This window comes from Ptiloglossa arizonensis, chromosome 2 (genome assembly GCF_051014685.1).
Source record: "Ptiloglossa arizonensis isolate GNS036 chromosome 2, iyPtiAriz1_principal, whole genome shotgun sequence".
Lineage (NCBI taxonomy): Eukaryota > Metazoa > Arthropoda > Insecta > Hymenoptera > Colletidae > Ptiloglossa > Ptiloglossa arizonensis.
Genome location: NC_135049.1, coordinates 17,953,043 through 17,960,624, shown reverse-complemented (window position 1 = coordinate 17,960,624; position 7,582 = coordinate 17,953,043). Strand labels below are relative to the sequence as shown.

The 7,582-nt window shown below is 41.7% G+C and overlaps 1 pseudogene; it reads left to right on the top strand.

The window, feature by feature from the left end:
- The first annotated feature begins 5,154 nt into the window (after positions 1 to 5,154).
- Positions 5,155 to 5,666, top strand: LOC143154945 (histone-lysine N-methyltransferase SETMAR-like; annotated as a pseudogene).
- Positions 5,667 to 7,582: the final 1,916 nt, after the last annotated feature.

Genomic DNA, 7,582 nt, shown 5'->3' with positions numbered 1-7,582 from the left:
ATCGGCGACGCGATTTTACGGTAATTATTGCCGCCGGTAACGATCGATCGAGGAGGTTAACACACGACACACGTCGAAACTGAAACCCGCGTACACCGAAAATCGCGGTAAACGTGCGCACCGGGCGCAGAACGACGAATGAACGAAAGCGCCACGGCCGAAACTTCGCGAGCCCCACCGCCCTTTCGGTGCTCGCGAAGTTACGCGCGATGTCAGCCGATCGCCGCCGAACGCTGCCGAACGTGCACGAAGATCGATGGACGGGGCTCACGGTGTTGCTACAAGATAATTAATCGGTGGAAATATAATGCTCGATCGTGGCTTTACGCCACTTCTGTTTTATTAAACGCGCTTGGTCCGGACGTGCTCGCAAAAGGAACCCACGGTATTACGTCGATCGTACGATTACCTTTCCTGCGATACCGCAATGCCGTTAATAAAACTTTTTCCTTCTACCCGGCTCCGTTCACTTTCATTATTTTCTCTCCGACTAAGCGCCCCGTGCCGTACTTGCACGCTTTTCCACGGCTTTAAGGAAAATGTCCGATGTCGATAGTTTCACGCATCTTACGATAAAATATCAATTCCACGAAACGATAGAAAAGATAATTCGTCTCGAGAAATGCTTCCCTCGTGTAAACGAACCAAGAGGATCGCGTGTTTCCAATGATTTGCGTTTATTAATTTTTCTAACGTTGAATTCGTGTTATTTGTCCATCGTACAATTTCCACGCACAACTCCGCGTAACTCTAACCAACTAGATCCCTACTTATGATTTGAGTTCAGGTGCATACAACATAATTCATGCATCTACACGTCTTACGGTGCTATGTACAACGGTAGTATAAGTTGCATTTACACGAGACATCTGCAACGAGCAAACAATCAAATAAGATGTGCAAACTACGAACTACGTGTCACAAAGGACATTATTGCATACGTTCCGTAGCAGAAGCATTATATACGATGCGGAGTAACTTCAAAGTACAGGGTACGTCAAAACATACAGACACGAATACTGGGTTAAATTGGCCCGCGCAAATAATTTAAAAGATTCGTATAAACTCTCGTCCTGTTTGACTTTCTTTCCAAATTATACGTACAGTAATTTTTTATTCCGATCATTCTCGTCGCGAATCGAGTTATCGTTAAACGATCAACGACTGTTCATAAACTTTCACAATATTCTCCGAAACACTTCGGTCTATATTCTGGATAAGAGCACTACGTATCTGACATTTCTAATACAGTTATGCGACAGTTTCTATTTGCATTTAATATATAGCCTTGCTGATTGCAACGCTGTCCTGGCAACTGACCCGTACACACAATGTTTTCCTAATAGACATACACGAACGCCTTCGGTATGATTCATTTTGAAATCGTACTTGCATCGATTGTAGACACAGAGCAACCAGCTCTGTAGATTTCGAAGAGCAGGTCCTCGATCATATTGGTGAAAATGATAGAGGATGGCACTCGAATGATTGCAGGAATGGAGAACCTGGGACACGCGATTGTTTGGAGAATACTACACGACGAACAGTACTATCCGTAACACATGGAAATAGTGCACCGACTTACTCGCGTCACCTTTTTCTAAGAGCGATCTCCTGTGATTATTGCAAACTCGCGTTACTAATTCAAAATTTTCACATTCCGTATAATTTACCGACTAAGCTCGGTCGACCCGAGACGGTATATCGAATGTTCACGATGCATTGGAGAATATTCACGCGCTACTATAACCCAGCCACGAACATCGATGTATCGTTAATCATTTTTTTCTAAGTGAAAGATTAACTGGCGAATATTGTGCCAACTCTTTAAGGAACGAGACAAATGAATTACTGGAAACCGTCCCACTCGATACAGCGCGTCATACATGTACGCAGCTTATGCACGACGATGCTCCAATGCATTTTAGTCGTTTGGCTGGACAATCTTTGAGTGATTAATTTTAAAATAAATGGATCGACTGCGAAGAAACTACAGCCCGGAGCATTTTTTTCTTTCGTTCAGTGTGCAACAGGAATTATTGAAATGCAACCGTTCCTGTAACCTGAATGTTGTCAAACGTAAGACGAATATATACTTTTGAATTCGTTTCAGCCTAGAACCGAGTGCGGTATATTGCATTTCGCCGGCATTTAATTTAACCAAAATCTTTCTTCGAATAATCTTTTGGATTTAACCGGAAAGAAATCCAATAAAAAAAAAAAACTTGGTTTCGAATTCGTAGATCGAACGCAACGTTATTTCTCTGTATATTTTCAAGGAGGACGATTTCCTTTAGATACTGTTGAAATTTCGGAACACCGATACAAATGATAAAGTTTCGTTTCGCGATTACGGAAATATCGTTGTCCTCGATATCTCGGCGAGTGAAACGACACAATACGGATCCGTTAAATAATAATACCGTGGAAAATGTGCAAATGTAGCCCACGTTGCTCTCGGAAATTCTCTGAACGCGATACCGTAAGGTGGCGGAAATCTGCGAATCGATAAAACGGAAAGACAATGACTCACCGTTTACCTGTCCGCCGAAGTCTGCGGGTAGTATCGGAAAGCCTGAATCCTCGTAGCAGAGAAGTCCGGTAACCAATTTACGGGTACGCTGGTCGATGGCTGGTTGGTGGGAGGGAGCCGAGGGGACGGTATTTTTCACTTGATGAAAAAAGAGAAGCGTAAAAGAGAGGAAAGGCGGAGGCAAAAAAAAGGTGACTTCCTCCAATCGAATCCATTTTCATCCCGAATCGAGTACCGAATCTGCCAGCGCGGACGAACGATTTCCCCGTGCGTAAAATTCATTGTCGTCCAATGTGCCAATGACCATCGCGCTTAAGCATCATCGAGGCCGGGAAGAGGCGACAAAATTCCCGCGAGAATTAAACGAAACGACGACGATACGTGTCCGGGGCCCGGATACGAGTTTCAAGTTGTACCGGTATTCTTACGCGAACAAATGGAGCCGACGCGGTGCTTCTGGATGAAATTATTATAAACGAAACGCGCACGCCGGAGTATCGGTAGCGAACGAGATTACTTTGGTCTCGTTGAACAGCCAAAATGTATCCGATAAGTGCAACGGGCTCGCGTTCACGATAAAAACGATCAAAGGGAACAATCGAGGTGAACGAACCAATTGATACGGAAACGAAGTGAACTCGTGCACGTTAACCGATAATTGATCGTAATTAACGCGAAACACGCAGCGAAAGCAGCTTCTCGAAGCATGGAAGTCACGAAACGCGCGATGGAAAGGGAAAATCAAAATTTCTGGCCAGTAATTTCTTTCGAGTGGTGTCCCTTTAACGGGTAATTTTTCCTAATAAACTCTTCGATGGAAACAGTCGTGCGAACTAACAAACGTATACCGAAATAATGAAGGGGGAGGTCAGAGATAGAAACGAAGGAAGGAGGGGGCGGCTGGTGAAAAACGAATTGAACAGAGGTTTTGACGGAGGCTTCAATTGACAGTAGATGCGTTCTTCAGCGGTCGGATGATTAAATACCGACCGGCTACCCGTGCAGGCTTTGATCCCTCCAATCAGCGCTCTGTTTCACGTTCGAATAAGGTACGCGACCTTTGTACACTTCAAAGTCGGCCGGTCGTGGACGCTCATAAAACGAGCCGAAAGGGACTCCGAATGTTTAATATCCAGACACCTCTCCATTCGGCTCAAGTGACGCGCTCTTTTTTCGCGTATTATCTTATTGGCGCTTTGAGGTCGATCACTTGCTGGATAACGAACACCATGACCGCCCACAAACGATAAAGGAACGCACTGTGCTCGCGTTTCGGCGAGACCAGTTCTCGTGCACTCGAACCGGTTTCGACCTGAACATCGTTTAATTGAAGAATCTTCCAGAAACGTTCAACGCTTTCGAGAATCATTTCAACTAAACCTGGAATACGTACGAGCGGAATATACGATCAAATTAAATGCAATCGACCATTTGTTAGATCTCAATCGCGCAAGGGATCGCACAACAGAGCTGTGTATAATTTTGTAACATACGATTGCAAAAGAGATCGTACAGGAGAGCTTAATGTAACTCTGTATCGTCAGGGGATAAGTTTGTACCATTACGATCGCAAGATCTTGGTTAATACACAAAATACAGTCAAAGTTATATTTGGAGCCGGTGTTAACGCTAACCTAATTTCTTCAAAGAACGACTCGATCAATTGCTAATTTTCCCATTACGATTTCAATTAATAATTAATCGAACGTAATTGTTACGAATAATCGATTTTCCGAACTAAAACGATTAATTTTAGGTTGTAATTAACGAATAATAATTTCATAGGTAATTACATTTTGCCAAACAATATTGCACTGCGGGTACAATGCTCGATGCTTTCGATACTTGCTAGTAATTACGAAAGCGACCTAACTTTACAATTTTGTTTAGACATTAATTCAACATAAATCGATAAAACACGAGACAAATGATAAATTCAACGTTTCCATCTTTCATTTGGGCCACTTTTATAATTGCTCGTATAAAATTTCCTTGTCGTGTCGAATATCAATGGAAATATGGTAATGGTTGACGCGAGCAAAGTTTAAATAATAGTATTGTATTTGAACGTTTCGTCATTAGTGGCACGTATGGTACGACAATTATTTACAGTACACGTCGCGAAGAAAAGAATATTTAGTAGGACAGAAAATTCAGAATAATATATTTTTTAAGTGTTTAACGAATCGTGAGTCGATCGAGACAGCGATGTATCTAAATTGACCGGACGTCTAAATTGACAACGTACTTATTTTTCCTGTAAGCTTATTCCTCTTACCAGACCTGATTCATCGTGAGGATCAGGAAGTCCCTCTCTACCAGCATCACCTACAGTAAATAATGGGTGAAGTAAAGTTTTGAGCGTTTTTCGTTAGATGGCTTTAGTGAGCCGTACCTCTCGATGCATACGTTGCATCTTGTCATTCTATACTGCGACTTAAAGGCGATGTAACGCTTTAAAAAAAAGTTCTCCGACAGTTTTGTGTTTAGTGAATCCAGTTGTGCGTTAGAGCGTTCCGAAATGGAGGTAAAAAAAGAGAAAATACGATACATTCTTCGGTACCGCTACGACCAAAGGGAAAAAGAAGCGGAGCAGGAAGCCAACAAAATTTGTGCCGTTTATGGGCCCAATACAGTATCGAATGTAACAGAAGAGCGATGGTTCCAATGCTTTCGTTCTGGTAATATGAACGTCGAAGATGAGACACGCTCCGGTGAGGCCAATCGTCGAAAATGTTGATAAAATCATGGAAATCGTCGAGTCGGACCGGCACGCTGGCACTTATTCCGTTTCCCAGGAACTGAAGATAAGCCGGAAAATCGTTTGGAACCATTTGCATAAGGCCAGTGTCGAGAAGAAGCTCGATGTACGAGTCCCACACGAGTTGACGCGCAAGAACCCTTTCGAGCGAATTGATGCCTGCTATTCTTTTCTGAAGCGTAACGAAATCGATCCATTTTTGAAGCGGATGGTGACTGGCGATGAAAAATGGGTCACATACGAGAACAACAGGCGAAACAGATCGTGGTCCAAGCGCGGTGAGCCGGCCCAAACGATCGCCAACCCCGGATTAACGACCAAGAAGGTTTTACTGTGTGTTTGGTGGGATTGGAAGGGAATCCACCTCTATGAGCTGCTCCCATCGGGCCAATCACTCAATTCGGACCTATACTATCAACAACTGACCAGATTGAAGCTGACGATCGACGAGAAGCGTACAGAATTGGCTAATAGGAAGGGTGTTGTGTTCCATGAAGACAACACCATACCTCACACATCTTAAACGACGCGCCAGAAACTCCGAGAGCTTGGATGGGAGGCCTGGGCCCAAACCTGGCCACAAGCGATTATCACCTTCTCGAACATTTGTTAAATTTTCTTCATGGTAAAAGACTGACTTCAAGAGGGGTTTGCGAAAATGAGCTGGTCAAGTTTTTTTTACCAATAGGAACCAGGAGTTCTTCAATCGCGGAATTACAAAATTCCCTTCAAAATGGATGAAAATTGTCGAACGAAACAGCGCATATTTGATGTAAATCCGAAAATTCTAACTTCGTCAATTTCATCTTAGAAATAAAGAGAAGAAACGCTCAGACCTTTTTACGTCACCTAATATTTTTGAATACGAAAGTTTAATGGGATTCTCGAGCAATCTAATAGGGAGATCAATTAGAAGATGTATTCCAAGTATAGAAATGTATAGATCGACCATTTAGAAAAGATTCCCGTGATGGGAGAAGATCGGTCCAGATTGCTTCTCCCACCAAGCATCCCCACAGACTCTAGCTCCGAAACGGCGCCCCATACTGATCAAATTCGTTTAATCGGTCGTTACTTTCAATTATCATTTATCAATTTTAAATAATTTATTCACTCACCGGCAACGAAGACAAAAAAGTAAGGTGAATTTCACGTGGGGAGTGGGGCTGATAATCGAAAATCGAATATATCCGGTTTGGTACCGGACTTTCGGTTTGGTCCTCCACTTCCGGCTTGGTACGGGACATCCGGTTTGGTCTTCCACTTCCGGTTTGGTACCAAACTTCCGGTTTGGTACCGGACCTCCGGTTTGGTCCCCCACTTCCTGTTTGGAGAGGAATATCGAATATCGAATATATCGAGTATATCGCTGTATCGAATATCGAATATCGAATATATCGATATATCGAATATCGTATATCGAATATATCGATATATCGAATATCGAATATCGAAAATCGACAATCGAGAATCGAGAATAATGGTAATAGATAATCGATAATTGATCATGAATTATCATAATTCGATATACGATTATCGATAATGGATAATACATAATAGGTAGTAGATTGCAGATAGTAGAAAATAGATAATCGATAATAGATAATAGATAATAGAATCGAGTACATTTTTCTTTAATTTTTCGTAATTTGATGAATGAGGCTTGAAATTTCTACGTTGTTATAACAATTTTAACAATTGTATATCGTAGTTTCTGTTTCCTGTTACTCGTGTAGTTTAGAGGATTTCTGTATTATCGACCTATAACAAAGAATATTTTACGAATTAAAAATTTTGTAAAATACAGAAAATTGAATTGTCAATTCGCGATTAAAGCTGTCCACCCTATACATTTTTCGTAATTTATTTAACAGGCAACTCTGCTATCGTAGCAATACTGGCCCTGATGCGGGTTGCTCAACCCCGCCTTCGCTGTTTCGCCTTAACATCATAAAACGTTGCTATGTCACTTTACAAAATCAAAGTTCCTCGCATACGAGAAACGAGGTTCTCATCGGAACATAAAGCAACAGTTCATATCCCGAATAAACCAAATCAAAGTCACATTACATACTGAAACAATTCTGTGTACAAAAATATGAAACATTTTCCACGGAATACCTTTAAAAATAAAAATCCCTTAAAAATGTTTAAAAATGAAAGAAGTCCTTTAAGTTAATTTCAAGCTGTAACCGGAAATGTCGTTATTTGAACAGATGATCAGACCAGTTTAACAAAAACGAACAAACTACTTTTGGAAACTTTAACCTTATCTATTGCTTCGACGT